Here is a 19,075-nt window from a genome sequence, read left to right on the forward strand (position 1 = left end):
TAGTTTCTTTGTGGCTTAGTAGGCATATCTTTCAAATATTACACAAACACATTACTTCCTTCCACTTTTCATGCCAAGTCTATTGTGTCAACATTTAAAATGACTGTATATAATAAGTGTTTAAAATAAATATAGTATTCAAATGCAAAAAAATAATACCCAAGTTAAGTTTCTCTTCAGTTTCAGTTTAAGGTTCCTGGAACCTCAACGTACTGTCTACCTGCTATTCTGCTATCATTCAGTTATGTTAATAGAAACTGTCTTTTATATATCATTAATCCGTTATTGAAAACTATTCCATATAAAACCTATTTGCTTATTGCGTATCACTAACAGTAGCGGTAAAAGTACCTGAACACAAATAAAGAACATTCTTAATAATTACACTAAATTGGAATAAAATAACACCTCATTATACTACTGGCACTAGGTGTAGTATCGCTGGAGCTTTCTCATCCTTTGCCATGCGTAGCGCAGATTATTCTTTTATTCTCATATCTATTAAAATTGTCATCGTTTTTATTTTCAAGTTACCAATACATTTTCAGCGAAGGTTATGGTTGCTTCTGAATCTTTGACTACTGGTCTTTAAGTGTCAAGAAAAAGCAGTGAGTAGGAGAACCAGTAGCTTCATCACAGCCATTAGTCCAAGCACCTACAGTATCAGGCTCGGGTGTGAATTCAAGTGTGAATTACCAATAGTGTAGAAAGTTTCAAAAAGATGCCTTCAGAAAGGCACATGGAGCAAGGGCAAGCGCAAAATGATTAGTTTAAATAAAGTGTAATGAAAGTACCTTGAAAGCGCATTTCTTCTCTACTAGAATCTATCATAGCAGAAAGCGGCTTTCCAGCTTTTATCGAACCAAAATTCGTATTTTATGCTTTTCTCTAACAAGCCGAATTTTCAGCCATCAACAGCTGTAGACAGGCATGCATTTACTTTTGACGTGATCAGAGGTGCCTCTATGGTTTTAAGACTAAGAATCAAAATACATTTATGGATGTACTAGCAACATTATCATGATATTAGTTATACAAAAACTAGGGAATGCAATACGTATGCCCACATTTTTCAATACATTATATTTAGGGAACTCAATTATATTTTAGTGATTTAATTCTCTTTCCATTCACTGTTGGTGCCATTTGATTAGTAGGGATAATCTATAAAAAATCAGAGGCCTCACCATATCCATTCATCATGTTAGAATAACTTTTCTGGGTGTCGTGTATAATGTCCAGTTCTGCTAAACCACCACTACTTATATATCCACAAAGACAAGAATAGTTACATGTGCTCTATGTTTTTGTGTAGATCCACCATGTTTCTATACAGCAGCATAACAGGAAATCTGTATGCAAAGGTTTTATGGCTATAGCCTCTTTATCAATGCAAGCCATCATTGATAACCCAAGTACATCACAAAAAACTATAGGGCCAGTGACACATCTGGAATTTGGTGAGTAAAATGCGGTGATTCAGCTACAAAACACACCTGGATCGTGGAAGTGGGATGTTTAAAAATAGTGTGGTCTTGTAATGGCTCTTTATACAAAGGTAAGCCAGAGGGAGTTAAAAAGTTAACAGATATCATCAGGGGTACCCTATAGTTACAAGAGAGATCCCCTGAGTCCCTAAGTGAATCTCTAGTCCTGTCAAACTACTCCATGATAACAAGCAGTGGAAAAATAAGAAAGTTAAAAAAATAAAGGTTTTTTAAAAGGGTTCATAACACACTTAACATATCCTACCCTTCCCAGTACATTTTTAAACCACTTCACTGTTCTCTAATGCAAAGTTATTAAAGCTTAAAAGAAATTGAATGTAGTGTCTAAGGGACTACTGGCTCAACTACAAGGTAGGCCGTTGCGACCCCTGCAAACCCTTGTCCCTGTCTCCTCGTATCTGTTCAAAATAGTTTTGAAAGGACCCTTCTGACCTGAACTGCTCCGCTCCAGGTCGGAAGGGCTCTTTCAAAACTATTTTGAACCGGCACAGGGAGATAGAGTGTATATACAGGTTAAGGAGGGGACCTTACAACATTAGTAAGGTCCCCATTTGTATAGTACCGTAATTAAAAATGCAAACACTGCCATGACACTAATATTGGCACACCCCCCTTAATAAAATAAAAATTAGTTTGGAAAGAAAAACTAGAATGTCATTGCAGTAAAATTAGTCTAAGCTGTGATAAAGTGTTTAAACACCTTGAATTAATACAGTATATCACTTTTATTCCCTGTCTTTTTTCACAGAAGCGCTGTCTGACACTATTATCACCAAAGGGTATCTAAACGGTACAAGGCCTTTTCCAAAGACCTTGGCATCCTTGCTTCACCAGTTAGCAATGTTATTAAGAAATGTAATGTCCCGGGACATTGTGGCAGAAAAGTATTTGAAGGTTGGTGCAACTGAAAACCTTTGAAAGAATTGAAATTTAGAAAAGGAATCCTGTAAATATTTAAGGTCTTGAACAATTTACAGTTAAAGCGCAGCAAAAAACTGCCAGCAGACAGATGCAAGAAGCTTATAGACGGCTACAAAAAACATCTAGAAACTGTCATCGCCAAGAGCTGTGTAACTAAATGCTGTCCAAGTCATATTTAACATCTCTTTTGTAAAATCATGAGTCAGTTGAAAAGCCATCTTTTTTTGTTGAGTAGTTTTTGATATCCCATTAAAATATTCTGATAATACATATAAGTAAGGACATTCTCAATTATTTTTGAACATATATATTGTACATGAAGTGAATAAAAATCAAGGGCGCCAATAATGTTAACCATAAATGTAACATACAGAAAGGACTGCTCGACTGGTCATGTTGAGGGCTGCAAACAGGTCACAGAGTTTTGATATTCCAGTTTGAGCACAAACAGTACATTAAACATTCATTCAACTTCTTTTTCTTTAGGTAAAAATACCCAGATTTCCCAGACTGTTTGTAGTCCATGAGGCCTCTGGTCTACACTGAAGTGTTTGTCAGATGTCCCCATAAGCTGCTATTTTTGGAAGATGTTGGGCCTCTACCAGCCAGTGTTTAACTTAACATTTAACTGGGGGTGTTAATGACAATGGTACACTCTAAGACACCATTGCTATATATATCCAAAATATGCACCGGACTGGCCATCTGGCAAATACTCGGTGGGCCGGTGGGCAAATGTGCACCATACACACACCTTTACTTCCACTCCAGCAGCAGTCCTGCTGATGTTGCACCAGGAACACACACCATTTTTTTGGATGGGAAGTGGAGGAGAGAATAGGGCGTGCTGCAACCACTCCAGCACTGGTTACCTACTACTATGCAATAAAATTAAGCCAAACAAATACAGAAGATTTTGGAAATGATTAGAACAGATAGACAAAACATTTACAAACATTGAAAATAGATTTTAGCCGATGAAAGTCTAGACATACAGGCTTAAAAAGGTAGGGAGGGCTCAACTGTAATGTTCTTGCTTTGAAGGATGTGAGTGGTGTGATACAAAAGTTAATGGCACAGCAAAACGTTTGTTTAGTTGTAAATGATAGTGGCAGGTGCACAGTCGGTAAAGCAAGCAATCAGATCATTATAATAGCAGTCATACAGCGGACAATCCACAATATATTGCCAAATATGGAGGCTGAATTAAACTTTTGATGCGGGAGTATGAAAAGGGCAAATACTTAGAATTTTGGAAGTAAATAACCTATTGGAAATAGTTGTTATTTCAAATTTTCCTATCTTTAAAAAGAAACTGTCACCTTGCCTGGACCATAACTAAATACAAAATATGTGTTAAGTTTTCAAAGGTGCTGTTTCACCTACTCTGCTGTATTTAACACTTTTGTGGCTATATGCAGCATTAGAATCATTCATTATGCTGTTTAATGCCCAATAAAGGGAACCCCCTTTGAGTTTTAGGGGTCATTTCCCCGTGAGAGGCCAGCCCATTTTTTTTTCATATTTTTCCTATAGTTCAGAATACTTATACTTCACCTAAGAAAATCTATATTCTTGCCAACATTAGTTTTTTTGTTGAGGGGTGCCACATACAGGATCCGCCCCAGGTGCCAAATACACAGGTGATCCCCTGGGTTTTTGGCTCTTCTAAGACTGCTTTACTCACTCTTTTTTACAGTCTGTTCATTCTTTATTTTTCTATTTTCTTTTTTTATACAGGAAGGGAGCATTCACAGTGTGGGGAGCGCTTTTGATGTCACAATTACATCACAATAGATCAACTGGTAGCATGGTTATCATGGTAACAAGCAGCCATACCAAGCTGCATACTTCATGTTCTCATTGCTGCCTAAAGCAATGATGGCTTTTATTTTTCACAAAAACGATCAACAGATATCTCTGTATAAGTAAAAATGCCGGAAAGTAAGAAAGTTTTTAGAAATAAACATGTTAATAGTTTATTTTTCTCATTAAAAAAAATGCAAAGTGAGCGAATGGAGGAAAAATCCTTACCTTGAGCACCCTGACAACTCCATGTCGCAAATAAAACACACAATTCTTCACCTACTTATTATTTATAGACCAATGTTTTGAGAAGATGTTACTATAATACTAATTTTAGTCATTATCATAACTTATTTGTGTTTGTGACCAACTGGAAGCATATAAACCTTTTGTGTTACAAATAAACCTTTTGTGTTACAAAGTTTATACAAAGTTGTTTCACCCTGCATTCATTTCATTTGCAAGTATTGTTTTCATTTTATTTATATCCTCTCTACAGCATTTTGCAAAGATTCTCTAGAGGGTGCTGAATAACTAGTACAAATATTAAAAATATAGCAAATTGATGTGCAATTGCGCTATTAAAATTATATATAAAAGAAAAATAAACAAATCAACATATTTAAGTCTGCAAACTCAAACAAATAAAATAGTTTGGGAATTAGGCCTTGTTATACAATGCAAGAAAAATGAATAACAAATTTAAAGAAATAAAAAAATAAAATTTCAAAAAATTAAATTTAAAGAAATCAATCTTGTTATGAAATGTCAAAACATAAAAAAAGCAAACAGCAAAGTAAAGGCTACATTAAAATGAAAATGCAAGTTCCACCCCCCACCCCCCCACCCCATATTAGAGCATTCTCTAATATCCAATACAGAGATTTAAGGTTCTGGATTAAAGGAGCATCATCATATTCTAGCCTAAACCGACTATGTCTAGGTTCTTAAGAGGCAGACTCCTAGGATTTGACACATATCTTACTGCTCAGAAGTAAGGGAAGCAGCCTCAGAGGGGCGGCTGGTGGGTCTGATCAAGGTCATGCCTAAAAACATCACAGTTACTAGAACAGATCAGACCACTTTTTAATCATGCGCAGAGCATCCATAAATGTATAATTGTTTTTAACCGCTTTGCAACCTTGTTTGTACACAGCATTCTGATTTTTTAGGTGAGGATCAGAAGCGGTTAAGGTACCAGGAAGTGGCTCCTGTAGAGATCTGAACGCACTCTGAAGGAATCCTTTTTTTGAATGTCTCCTCCAGAGTAGTTTGCCTCATTAACAATGTTTTTTTGTCTTAAAAGTCTTTCTTTGATTTTAACAACAGGTATGATTTCTTGTCCTGCTGTGAATGCACGCTACTCCATACCTTCAATAAACCCATCACACATTTTCACAATGTCGTCTATAGGCACATTTCTGTATGGTTAACAATGTCATCTTCATTATCAATACAGGTAAAGGTATCACGATCGCCTTAATTCAGAACCATTTTGAATATTTCGTCATTTGTCGGTGAATAAACAACTGAAGCCTTATTATCAATGTTAAAAACTTTATCGATATCCACTTCTTTCTTACTGACGGACTCTGAAGGTACATTTTAAGCATATACAAAGAGGTCAGGTGTTATTTTTTTCTCATTTGCCATATGAAGCCCTTCACCACTTTGTTCATCAGTATCCTTCAGGCAAAGCTAATTTTCGAAAGCCTCTCTGGCATGCTGTTCAAGAAAGTTTTTTTTTTATATTTACTCTTCATTGATCTAAGGATAGCCCGGTCACATGGTTGAGTTAATTAAGTCACAAAATCTTGCGGTCGTTGTCCAGTCCAGCTTCCCTGTGGTGTGCATGAGCTGATGTTTACTGTGTACCTGCTGCATTAGCACATGCCAGCACAGCTATTCTGTCCTTGGCAAACTCGTCAATAAATTTTCCACTGCTTTTTTTTCAGCAGAAGCTTTAGCATGACACATCTTTAAAGAATGTATGCCATGTCTTTTCCTAAACTTCTCTAATCATCCTGTTGAATATTCCTTTAATTTTCAGTTGATCATGATAGATCTTGTTTCATGACCAGCATACAATTAAGTGGTATGTGTCCACTGCGAAGGCCATTCTATCATTACTTGATCAAGGCCTTCATTTTTAGCTTCATCCAGTGTTTTTCCTTTTTTCATTAACTTCCTTTCATCACTTTCAATAATTTTCCTTCTATTTCTTCAGGTCATATATGGTGGACACCCTACTCTACTGCAAAATATTTAACACTTACACCGCTGTCCAGTTTCTGCAGTCTTCACTTTCTCTGCTATCGACAAATATAAAAGCTTCCTATTTTTTTATAACTGTTATTCGTGTCTATAGGTGTATCTGCAGGTCTTGATGAAATTGTTACAAAATTTAAGCAAAATACTTGTAGGTCTTAGTCTTGGCCCAATGTGAAACCATGCCTCCACATGTGCTATTACCTGTATAAACAAAAAATAACACAATTTTTATTAAATAACAGTACAAGAAGTATTTTCAATTAATGGTCTGCATTGTACATTTTATCTACATAACAAAACCACTCAAACCTTCTTTAAAAAAAATCATGTCTGCGTCTAACATAAATAATTTGAAATTCTTCCAACAGCTCTATCTCCTGCAGACTATTTCTGGAAGGTTATGCATTGCTCCTTTTTAGTGGTCTAGCACTTTTACCAGTCTTGCATGCCAATGGTAGAGATTGGCTTTTTATAGATACCTAATCAAAAATAATGTACAAAATTAAGATATATTAATTAATAAACCTGTGAAATTGTGATATTTTGCATTTTACAAAAGAAGACTAATAGACAAGTATTTTTTTCTGCTACTGCGATTTCATATAACACACAAACATATACATATACTTGATACAAGGAGGGACCTCCAATGAAACAAAAATGAAAACAAAGAGCTTACAATTTCTATTTTTCCTTTTTTTTCACTATCATTCATTCTTACTCACATGCTCTCACACCCTCCCTACCTTCGCCATTGACTACTTCCATGTCCAAATCTCTTTTTCCTGCAACCCAGCTTCTTCTCCTTACTCTTTGTTCTTCGTCCACTGCGTTCAGTGGAGGGCTGGCAGCCTAAGGCCTAGGGGGCAAGTCTAGTCAAGTGGCCACCGAATCAGCCCACCATCCATGCCCACCTTTTCCTGATTTTCTAACGCATATTGATGTAATGTGATGGGATTGGGAGTAATCAGAACACTAAAAAACTCATCATACACGGGACACCTAAAGCCACAATTAAGTGCCACTAATCCTTTTTAATAAAATATGCAGATTGAAAAAAGTAAATAACACAAAACCTTTACTTTTCCTTTCACTGATTTCTGGGGCTAGAATGTTTTGTCCTCTGAAGTTAGTACAAATTCAGGAGGGCATTTTATCTCTGCATAAGTAAAAATTCTATAGTTGAATTTATTCCTACAGTAAGTAAAGCGCCAGGTAACAGATGACGAAATACACATCAGGACAGGCTCTGTCACACTGACACACCAAACACACACACCAGGACAGGCTCTGCCACACCGACACCCAAACATACACGTACCAGGACAGGCTCTACCACACCAACACCCAAACACACACACCAGGACAGGCTCTGCAACATCGACACACCGAACACACACACCAGGACAGGCTCTGCCATACTGACACCCAAACACATACACCAGGACAGCCTCTTCTCCCACACGGGCACCCAAACACACATACTTACACACTAGGACAGGCTCTGCCATACCAACACCCAAACACACCAGAACAGGCTCTGCCATGCTGGCACTCAAACATACCAGGACAGGCTCTGCCACACCGACACGCTAAACACACACCAGGACAGGCTCTTCCACACCGACACCCAAAACACACACACCAGGACAGGCTCTGCCACACTGACAGCCAAACACACACACACCAGGACAGGCTCTGCCACACCGGCACCCAAACACACACATACCAGGACACTGGTACCACACTGGCACAGCAAACACACACACCAGGACAGGCTCTGCCACACTGACACACCAAACACACACCAGGACAGGTTCTGCCACACCGACACCCAAAACACACACAACAGAACAGACTTTGCCACACCACCACCCAAACACACACCAAGACAGGCTCTGGCACCCCGACACCCCTCCACACACACACACACACACCAGGATAGGTGTTAATCTACATAAAGCATAAAAATGCATAAAAAATGCTCCCCACACTGGTTTGTTTTTTGTATTGATGCCCCAGCCAGGCCCCCTCTTTGGTTTTAATGTATTCCCCCACACCATTGTGTATGGACCCATGTGCATTTGTGCCCGGAGTCCAACACTTATGCCCCAACACCCTTGTGTATTGATTTATGTGATATCCCCAGCCAGCCCCCCTCCTTTCTGTATTGATGCCCCCTTTTATACAAGTTAATGCACCCATGTATTGCCCACAGCCACCTACCATCCCGTTGTGTACTTATAACCCTAGTCGTCCCCTTTTTGTATTTAATTGTTGTCCCCTTACACCTATCACACCACCTATGTTTATTTTTTTAAAACTTATGTTTTTGCTGGCTTCTTCCCTGCAGACTGCTCTCCTCCAACGTGTTCTTCTCCCTGTCACGAGGAACTGTTCTGTGTGACTCCGCCTCCTTGGCCGGCACGTCGCATCTATAAAGGGGTGGGCCTAACTGAGGAACCGGGCGGCATGTTGCAGGCACGTTGGCCGCTTAATGATTTTAAAGTGGCCGCCGTGTCTTATGGCCACTTTAAAACTTGCAGCCGCATCTGGTTGTTTTTTATTTAATTTAGATTTAGGGAGGCAATTGCCCCCCCGGCCCAGCCTGCCCCTGACTGCGTTCCTCAAATTGGGAAAGAGGGAATGCCCAGAGGATCAGCCTTTTTGCTAAAGTTCACCAGGAAGAAAGAAGACAGAAGAAAAAGAAGAAGCAAGAGATAAAAACACAGCTTCAGGAAAGTAGACATGTATAGGGAGGTGTCCAGTAGAGAAGGTAGGGATACATTGATAGAGAGCGTGAATAAGAGTGTGAGAGAGCATTAGAGAGTGAGGGTGACAATTAATTTTGTTTGCTAATGGAAAATCCCTTCCGAATTTCTTCTAAAAGGTCAGGAAACGAAATTCATTATCTGAAAACATGGATATACAGTATTTATTAGACTTGTGCATTCGTATTCGAGCGAACATAAAAACGTTTGTTCGTTGTTCAGCCCGAATACCGAACATATGAACATGGCAGCGGCAAAATGGAGACAAAGACACACAACACAAAGAATCTTCGTGTTCGTCTTCGTTTACTAATCTCCCTGGTCCCTTCCCCATCTAGCCTACCTTATCTACGCAGCATCGCAGGGGTTAACGGGAGTGTAAATCCGTAGGTTCGCCGTCAGGAGTTAAAGGGCCGTGCGAACAACTCTATTGGTCGCCTGCAGGGGCCTCCTCTGGCATCAACCTGCTGGTGACCAATAGAGTTCGGACGGACATTTAAAATCCTGGTACCAAAGCTGCTGCGTAGTGTGAACCTCATTAACCCCGTATTAACACCTTCTACAAAAAACACGAAGAATGTACACAAATATTTGCTCAAAACAAACAAAGGAAGAGGCGAATATCCGTGGAATACGAAGATTTTTTTCCCCCCATGAAGGCGTATTTATCAGTGTTCCATTATAAGAGACCAGCATTCCCGCCAATGTTCCAGTAAGAATACAGTGTACATTTGTAGCAATATTTTGTCATGATATATATAAATTAACTGTTCCCTTTTGAGAAATCACCTCTGAAACTCCCTTAACCCACATTTCTAAGCCACATAAGGTCATCGCTATCGGGACTGAAAAATGAAAAATGTCTATTTTAATACTGAATTGAATAGGCAGACAATTTATAATAACTACATAAACATTTTTTACAATTAATGTGCTTCTTTACCTATTACACCTTGACAGAATAAAGTTATTTGGCAGTAAAATTGTCTACGTGGCACATAGCAACAAGACTTCTGCCAAACTATATCTATTTTAAGTCATATTTTAGCATAGCTTGTGATAAGTGTTTCAATAAATGTTTTATTAGAGGAGGCAAAGGTGTCATATAAGTTTCAAATGACTATCTTCAATTGTTACTGAAATATATTGACAGATTGCGTGACTTCTTAAACATGCAGCCAACACACCACTCTGCATAATTTTAGAGAAACAAATTCAAAAAAGAGGGAATGTGGCTGCTTTTCGAAGGTATGTTTTTATAATGCTATTTACGGTAACTTTCATTTTGATATTGTCCACATAATTGTTCAGTGTGTGCCTGTGGATTTGTTTTATATGGTGAGGCGTGGGTAGTCTGCCCTGTTTGGCTTCTACGTCTCCTTCAAGACTCCAGTGTATCCTCACCTTAAAGGAGGAACAAGAAGATCCAGTCCTTCCATAGACCTTTTTGATAGGGAGAGTAGAAAGGGGTTGCATATCACGTTGGGGAGCCCAGCCCCAGAAGATACAGTGATTCACTGTGATTCACTGTGGCTCCTACAAGCATTTTTTTTTATTTTACTTCTTTACTTGGGACTGAAGCAGTTGTGGAGTGATAACTGACCTTTCACTACAACTAAGACAGCTAGCAAATAGGAAGTAATGGCTTTGGCTTTTGCAATCAGGTTAAAATCAGCTTTTACCAGGAGATTAGATTTTTTTAATCACTGGCCACCTATCAGAGTTTTATTAACATCTGGGATTTGGGTGAAAATATTACCACTAATAGGGCAATGGAGCTATTCAAAGGTATGGAATGCAAGTAAGAGTTCTTTGCAATATGGCTGTTATAGTTTGTCTAGGGATTTAGACAGGGGAGGGCTGGCAGCCTAAGGCCTGGGGGGAAGTCTAGTCTAGTCATTGTGCCACCGAATCAGCCCACCATATACGCTTATCTTTTCCTGATTTTCTAATGCATATTGATGTAACGTAATGGGATTGGGAGTACATCAGTACACTTAAATGCTTCCAACTTAAAAATACCTAAGGCTAGCAGCAATTAAACTTGTATATCAATTTTCCCTGGCCTTAATGTTGCTGAACTAACCCAATTCATGTCTCATACTCATGGATGTCACAAATCACAACATTCATGTTTTTTTGTACATTTAATATCATGCGATTTGGTGCACAGTTTACCTTAAACTACCAATACTTTGATTTGTCCTTAGGTTTCCCTAGATAAAGCATAAAATATTTCACTAACTATAGCAAAACTTTGAGGCATCCCATGAGAAAAAGACTTGTCCAGACCACCAGCACTCAAAGGATTAAAGATAAATAAATGTATAGCTAATGAGTATTAAACCACTGGTATCTTTCTTTACATTCTCTGGCTTGTCGGTTACATAAATAATAACTATATCTAAATTGAATAGGAAAACCATGCCAATTATTTTTTTGCCTCAGATAGAGTGTCTGTAAATGTTATTGTATGATGCATGCTTTTACTGCTTTTTTCAAATCTGGCTGGATAATTGGACATCCTAAGAAAAAAACCCAATAACAAGCCAATTGTTATAGACATTGAGGTGATAATAAAGTTGTTACGGACAGACTGTAAATCTCTCAGTAGCCATTTCACTGAGTAAACACCTTATCTTCCGCAATGGTTGGAAATTCAAGTACATGATCAAAAGGGAGTGTGCCATCTGTTTACATGTAAACATACAACTTAAACCTACTCTTGGCCTCAAGAAAAGAGACTACACAAAGCATAAGAAAAGGTGCTCTTTGTTTCCATAAGTCAAGTGAAAACATTCTTCCCTTAAGGAGAGTAATTCTCTTGCAAACATTGCTAAATAAAGGTTTAGTAAAAGGAGGCAATGTTTACAGATAATAACTAAACTCAGATTAAGGGGCTCCGCATATTCTCATTCCTGCTAAGGTTTTCTGCCCATTTAACCAAATCTTTCATGCTATTTGTTTCTTTTAAACACTGAGATCTAAGTTCCTCCTTAAAGCCTTTGGTAACACAGTTCTTGTTCTCTTGTTATTCTGTCTATATTTTTTTTTTCCTAGTTATATACTAAAATACATTTCCACAGCATTTATAAAACAAAATGATAGGCAACGTGTGAAGTGATAGTCAGCATGCTAGCAAATGTAGTAAAATGTTAAATTCTCTAACCACTTAGCCAAATATAGAATTTTATACTCTTCTAATGAAAAGGGGAATGTTAGAAATCTGAAAATATGTCTGTGTTCTGACGCTTATGATGTTGTGTGCACCCCAAACCTTTATAATCTATATTTTTTGTTACATTTTTTCATACAAATGCTTGTATTTGCTTGTAATCTAGGAAAAGCCTTGTCATGGTGCTTAATGTGCAATACAAACCATATCTATGTTATTCTCTATGCCAATATGCCATACAGTACCTCTCAAAATATTTTGTAATGAAATGTCTTGACTGTACATCCCAAATTGCTTAAATTTTCCTCCACTTTTACTTTATTTCTTTATGTACAAAATTTTGCTAAATTTGGCAAATAATATGAAGCCACGAAAACAAGACCAGACCCCCCACAAATCGGGGGATTTAAGGTGGAAGTTCCTGGCAGATTGTGTCCTGGGAGATTAGACGAAGACAGAAGATAGCAGATTGAAGATAGAAGATGAAAGTGCAGATGGGTCGGCAGAAGTGGTCAGCAGAGAAGATAGGGAAACATTTAGAAAGCGTGAGAGAGTGAACGAGAATAAGAGTGTAAGAGTATGAGCGAGCGATGTGACAACAAACATTTTTGTTCCTGAATTAAAATTGCCCCCAAATTTTCAGCCAAACCCAATGGGCAGGGAACGGAATTCATTGGCCGAAAACTAATAGGCCAAAAATTAACCAAAAAACGTGTTGAAAAAAACGGGTATTAGTGAAATAAATAGTGAACCTGATACTTAAAATGTTATTCTAATTGCAGCTAAAGGACACATGCATTTCAAGTCCTGGGGGCTTTTGAACACAGTACTGCAATCTAACAATTGTGTTTGACTGACGTTTGCATAATAATTACACTCCTGTAAATTTTCAACATGAACATGTCTGTGCTGTCTTTTATGCATTCTAAATATTTTATTCTCTCGTTTGCCAAATGCCAATATATTAATATTCGTCCATTCATAACACTTTATATATTTATTGTATACATTATATAGATATAGATTTCATTTGATGAATACCTCAAAAGGAACATTTACAAACACAACATGAAAAATAATATTCAATATTTATAGTTTAGTACTGATTCAGGCAAAGCAAGGGCACTGCTGGGTAAAAAAAGTTCTTCTAGAAGGGCAACGGCACTTAGTTCATTGATGTAAAAAAAGAGTGCTTGGACTATATGTTGCTGACAAGGTTTTTTTGTGTGGAAGGAACTAACCTACTTATCAACTTAAATAAAATGATACTCTAAATGGACTAACTAGATTTTCATTTTATCCCCTCAAATAAAGGCAGTCTGACATATCTATACACTTTAGACTACTGTGACTTGTACCCTATCAGTCTGTTTTTCCTGACATATATGCGGCCAACAAATAACTTTTAAATTCTTCTGTTTACTGCCAGTCATCTTGAGTGTTGGCTTGGCCAACGCTGTGGGCAGAGGTCTATTCAGACCCCCTGCGTGGCAAGTGGTTCTATTGTTTTGAAGACATGTTGGATCACAGAGGAGGAGGGCAGTTGGAGCAACAGGGCTGCAACATTTATTTGCAATTTTTATGTTATTTGCAATGTTTATATTACTTTAGTATGCTTTCTTCTGTAAAGGACATTAAAATGTCCCTTTGAGACAGTGAAAGCATTTTTCAGCACTTGTCATGTCTTCGTTCAGTTGTTCAACTCCCACGTTTAGGCTCCACACTTGTGGAAAATAAGTATAAAAATTGCACACACTGTATTCAAAATTATAATAATTTATCTTGAGTTGAGAAACACCCCATATGTCTAGGGGTTTTATACACCTGTGGCATTTAGAGGCAAAAGTAAGAAGATGCTCGTTACTTTTTGTGAGCTGCAATTGATTTCTAATTTAGTATGCTGGTGCTGTAGCCTTACTAGCTTTCACAGGTTCCAAAAATACCTCACATAACATTTCTGACAAGCAGACGGCCTATGCTTAAAACTGTGGAAATTCCTTTCACTTTCACAGTAATTGTTGTGAGGGCTGTTACACGGGATACTGGATACTAATAACGGAGAAGAGACCAAGCCATCCTCAGACAGGGTATAATATTATTGGTCTTCTTTAAAATAATCTAATAATTAATAATTAATTAATTAATAATACATTTCTAATATGCATTTTTAGAAAAAGGCACTATTTTGGTCACTCATATAAAACATTAACCAATGCCTCTAGCAGATCACAGAAATGTAAGCGGTATATTGAAGAAAAAGTATGTAAAAAAAAGCCCTTTGTTCCTAATACTGAGCAGAGGAAGTGGGACAGCACAAACATGTTGACCATTTGGTTCACTTTTTATGTTCATTATAAATGTGAAATTCTGTATAGCCACACATACATATCAACAGATATATAACGAACATTTAAAATGCAATATAAAGTTGAATGTTCATAAAAGTCAGTAGAAAAGACCTTATCCAATATGACATTACTGCAAACTCCATACAATTGTAAAAAAAAAGTTGTAAATAAAGGTAACATTACAAACAGAATGATGCAAGCACCTATTTTTGACAGATACTATCTCTCTGTTCAGAGCTAACAATATTATTTTAACAATTGATGTTTTAGTTAAACAGTAGGTTGTTGATACCTAATGAAACATTAAGAACGCTTTCAGTATTTAAACATAGAAACTGAGGTGTGCATAAAGATTTCACACACAGAAATTTGCTTTTATTATCCTGCATTGGGCCTAATATTGCAAATGTCTACAAATGTCTGCATAACATACTAAATATACAAATATATTTTCTACACCTTTCCCAATATAGTTCAGCTTTTGGGTTACTAACTGCATGGCTAAAATAACAACATTCTGCAAATGGTGGCCATTATTAAGCTACTTTTTTGTAAAGTAAGATTGCATTGAAACTCTCCAACCTCATATTCTGCAAATACACAACCTTGTAGCAAGGGGGCGCTAGTGCAATATGGTTTTGGGGATATTTGAGGTTATTGGCTCTTGGGAGCTCCTGTTTAGGAGTTTCACCCACATCCTTACTACATGTGCAGAGACATTAATTGATAGCATGTTTTTTTTTAAAACTAGCTCCCACAATAACCTCAGAGAAGTCACAGTAAAGGTGCACTGTTCTAACGATGGGACAACATTGACGTCACAAACTAGGAAGCTTTGACATCTAGAATGTGTGGATAATTGTAAGCATATTCCAGATCCTCAAAATTCCACACTTTAATGGCACAGATAACTGACATGGAGTCAGATCAATTGAAAGGGTACCAAGCAGGTGGAAATATATTCTGACACATGGCGGATTCAATTGTTTTTAAAAATAATAACAGGGACTTATGGCCTGTCTCCTCTTACACAAGCGCCATATCCACACATTTCCAATAGTCATCTTTTTCCAATTGGAATCAGGGTGGCAGTAAAGGACCAAAAGATATTCTGAAAATGATCATGTGGGTCAGTGGAACAAATAACATACACTTAAGCTGAAATCAAGGACATTTAAAGTTATGCTCCAGAAAGTGTCTTAAACGGGTCCTTAATGTTTCTTTTGTTGAAAGGTGATTCCACTGTAGGGTATTGTTAGTGAAACCTATCCTGCAAACCTCTACTATGAGGCCCACAGAACACTCTCAGTATTTGAGTGTACTCTTGCTGTTCTCTGCTATAATGGCAGGGTCAATGGGAAAATAACCAGCGATCCAACTAATTATGTAATTTGTTATGCAATCATTGATGGGCTGTGTACACAGGGGTATGTACAGTAGATGTAGCCTATATTCCCTGGCTTTTTGAATATTTGAGGGAGAACTCTTGCTTTTAACATGTGTTTCTCACCATTGATTTTCTGTATTGTGGCTTCTGTAATAAGCTGTTTTCAAAATAGCCCTATTTGTTTGCCATATTTGTCCGGTTAGGTTAGTGGGGCCTTGGGCAAAACTGCTTCCTGCTCCTATAAAACTTCTCTAAGAACCCCCTTCTCCAGTTTTGCTCCAGTTGTAGTATTACAAAGTAACGCTCCATCCCAGCATCCTGTAATTACCATAACTTCTTCCTTAGTTCAGTGTATTTCTCTCTCTCCACTTCAGCTGAGTACAAAGGAACAGTTGCTATGGGCCCTCTGGAAAGTATTGGCATTGACAGCTTCTCTTTTCAGGCTACATTAAAGGTGGCCTATTTATTTGCTACTATTTCAAAAGTTACAACCTACTATCACCAACATGGGAGAGTTACTGTTAAGTCTCTGATACAGTATTGTGCATTGTATATCAATTATTTTATACATCTATCTATCTGTCTGTCTATCTATCTATCTATCTATCTATCTATCTATCTATCTATCTATGTTTCTAGCCAATATGGGCTTCTCCAGGGCACAGCTTTTGACTTGAGAGAAAAAGTATTGATATATGATCCAAATGCACTAATCATAAAGAATGTATCAGTGACCCACATTAGACTTTTTACTTTAGGTAATTATCTAGGTTAATACACACAGAATGGGGAGTGGACAGCATAAAAGCATGAAAGGTATACACATTCAGATTCTCGGGTTACTGCTAGAATAATAAATATACAAAACAAAGTAATGCTTACTGCCAGGACTGCTATTGAATATTCAACAACCCCCTACCCCCACCACACCCCATTATACCCTATGGCCTGTATTTCATTACCGTTTCATACTCGATAAAGCAGCCAGACTGCTTACTAGCAGGGCTTTTCTACAATGTGCAATATGTGACTACTTATTTCACTCATTACAAAAATATAATTCCTGCACTATGTATACTTTCCCTTGCTCAGTCATGTAGCCCTTTCATCAATGCTTATTTCTAGGAGTTTTCTAAATAGGACCTACTTATGGCACCCATCAAAAGCTCTGCCCTCACGGTAGTTGCCTAGGTTCATTTTATGGTAGGGTCAGACCTGTTTCATTACATTACATATATGTACATATTCTAGACATTGTATTTATGTAAAAAAGATATTGCAAAAATCACTATTTTTTTAAGTGAACAAGAGCAATGACTTTCTGTCATGTTCACTGCAGGCTAAACAAAGTACCATTTTGAGGGAGTTGCATGGCAAGTAAGTTGTCAGTCAAGTTTACGTAATTGTACATTATGGTAACAACCAGTATTTTGTTTAAAAGTGCACATATCTTTATGAAGGCAAATTTGTAAAAACGTGCTGGGTGCAGATCAGCTGAAAAGTGGTTTAAACCGGAAAAGAATCAGATCAAACCAGAAAAGAAGAGATTTTTTTTAACTTAAATCTCGAATGTGTGCTTTCTAATCATATCCTTAGGTCCAACCTGCTTTGGATTGTTGTGTGCTAATTATTTCAGTAGATCTTTTTAATAATGAAGAGATTTTTCTTTTTCAATTCTGTTTATTTAGTTTACTACAAAATCGAAGGGGGTGTTCATGATGACATCACTGGCTTTTAATATTCATTTTGAATGTTTTATTTATGTTTTATTTGAGAGGAAGGCACCCCCCTTTCTTCTCACTATAATCTCCCTTACCTGCTCATCACACAGTGATCATGTAGCAGGACTTTGCATCTCAGCTTAGAGAATAACACTGATGCTGTCCCCAGCAGGAAAATGTAGCATGTTATTTGCCTCTCTCTAACCCATGGAGTACTCTAACTAGTTAAAAGTTACTATTGAATCAATTGCATTTGTGACTATGCATTATCATGCAGGTATCATCCTTTGTGCTTGTGCAGGGATGTGAATCCTTATTGCATAAGTCAGCAAGTGAAAAAGGCGTACAGCTTAAATTAAATTGGGGCTTACTCTAGCCTTGATGTACAGCTAATCTAAATTTTATTAAAGACAGGAGGCGAATATTTGCATTACTTCTTTACTACAAAAACTCCAGCAGCAAAGAAACAGTTAAAACAGAACAAAAAACAACCAATCAGGAACCTCCAACTTCCTATTCTTTGGTGTGCCGAAACAGGTAGCACGATAAAACATCCCCAGGAAAGGAACTCAGGACAGAAACCAGGGACCACAGAAAACACGGATCCTGAGAACAAACTGGAAAATGTCCCCAGCAGAATCAAGCTGTGAATGAAGACAGAAAACATTGTGAAAATAAACTGTATACGTAGAAACGTCAGATAGACATAAAAGACTAAAACCGTAATAAAATCCCACCCAAGCATAACATAAAAACTCTGAGGGTACAACAGAGCAAGAAAACAACAAACCCACAGAGGGAGAGAGAACACAGGGCGGGAAATATTCGCCTCCACCAAGGCTAGAGTAATCCCCAATTTTATGGCAAGACAGGATGCTTCATATTTGCAATTTCCAAGCATCCCTAGAAACCCAAAAGAAGCATACGCACGAGGACTGTAATAAAAGGTACGGAAAGTAGACTCCCTAGACCAATGCTCTGCGGAAAGAATATCTGACAGGGAACCTCCCAAATCGAATGCTGCGGAAGAAGCTGCTCCCCTTACAGGATGCGCACTGAAGGAAACATCCACTCCAGCCATTTGCAAGATCCACTTAATCCACATAGACACCGTAGTAGACGACACCGGTTTAAAAGGAGAAACTTAGGAAATCAACAAAGAACCCG

This window comes from Spea bombifrons, chromosome 4 (assembly GCF_027358695.1).
Source record: "Spea bombifrons isolate aSpeBom1 chromosome 4, aSpeBom1.2.pri, whole genome shotgun sequence".
In the NCBI taxonomy this organism is placed as follows: Eukaryota; Metazoa; Chordata; class Amphibia; order Anura; family Pelobatidae; genus Spea; species Spea bombifrons.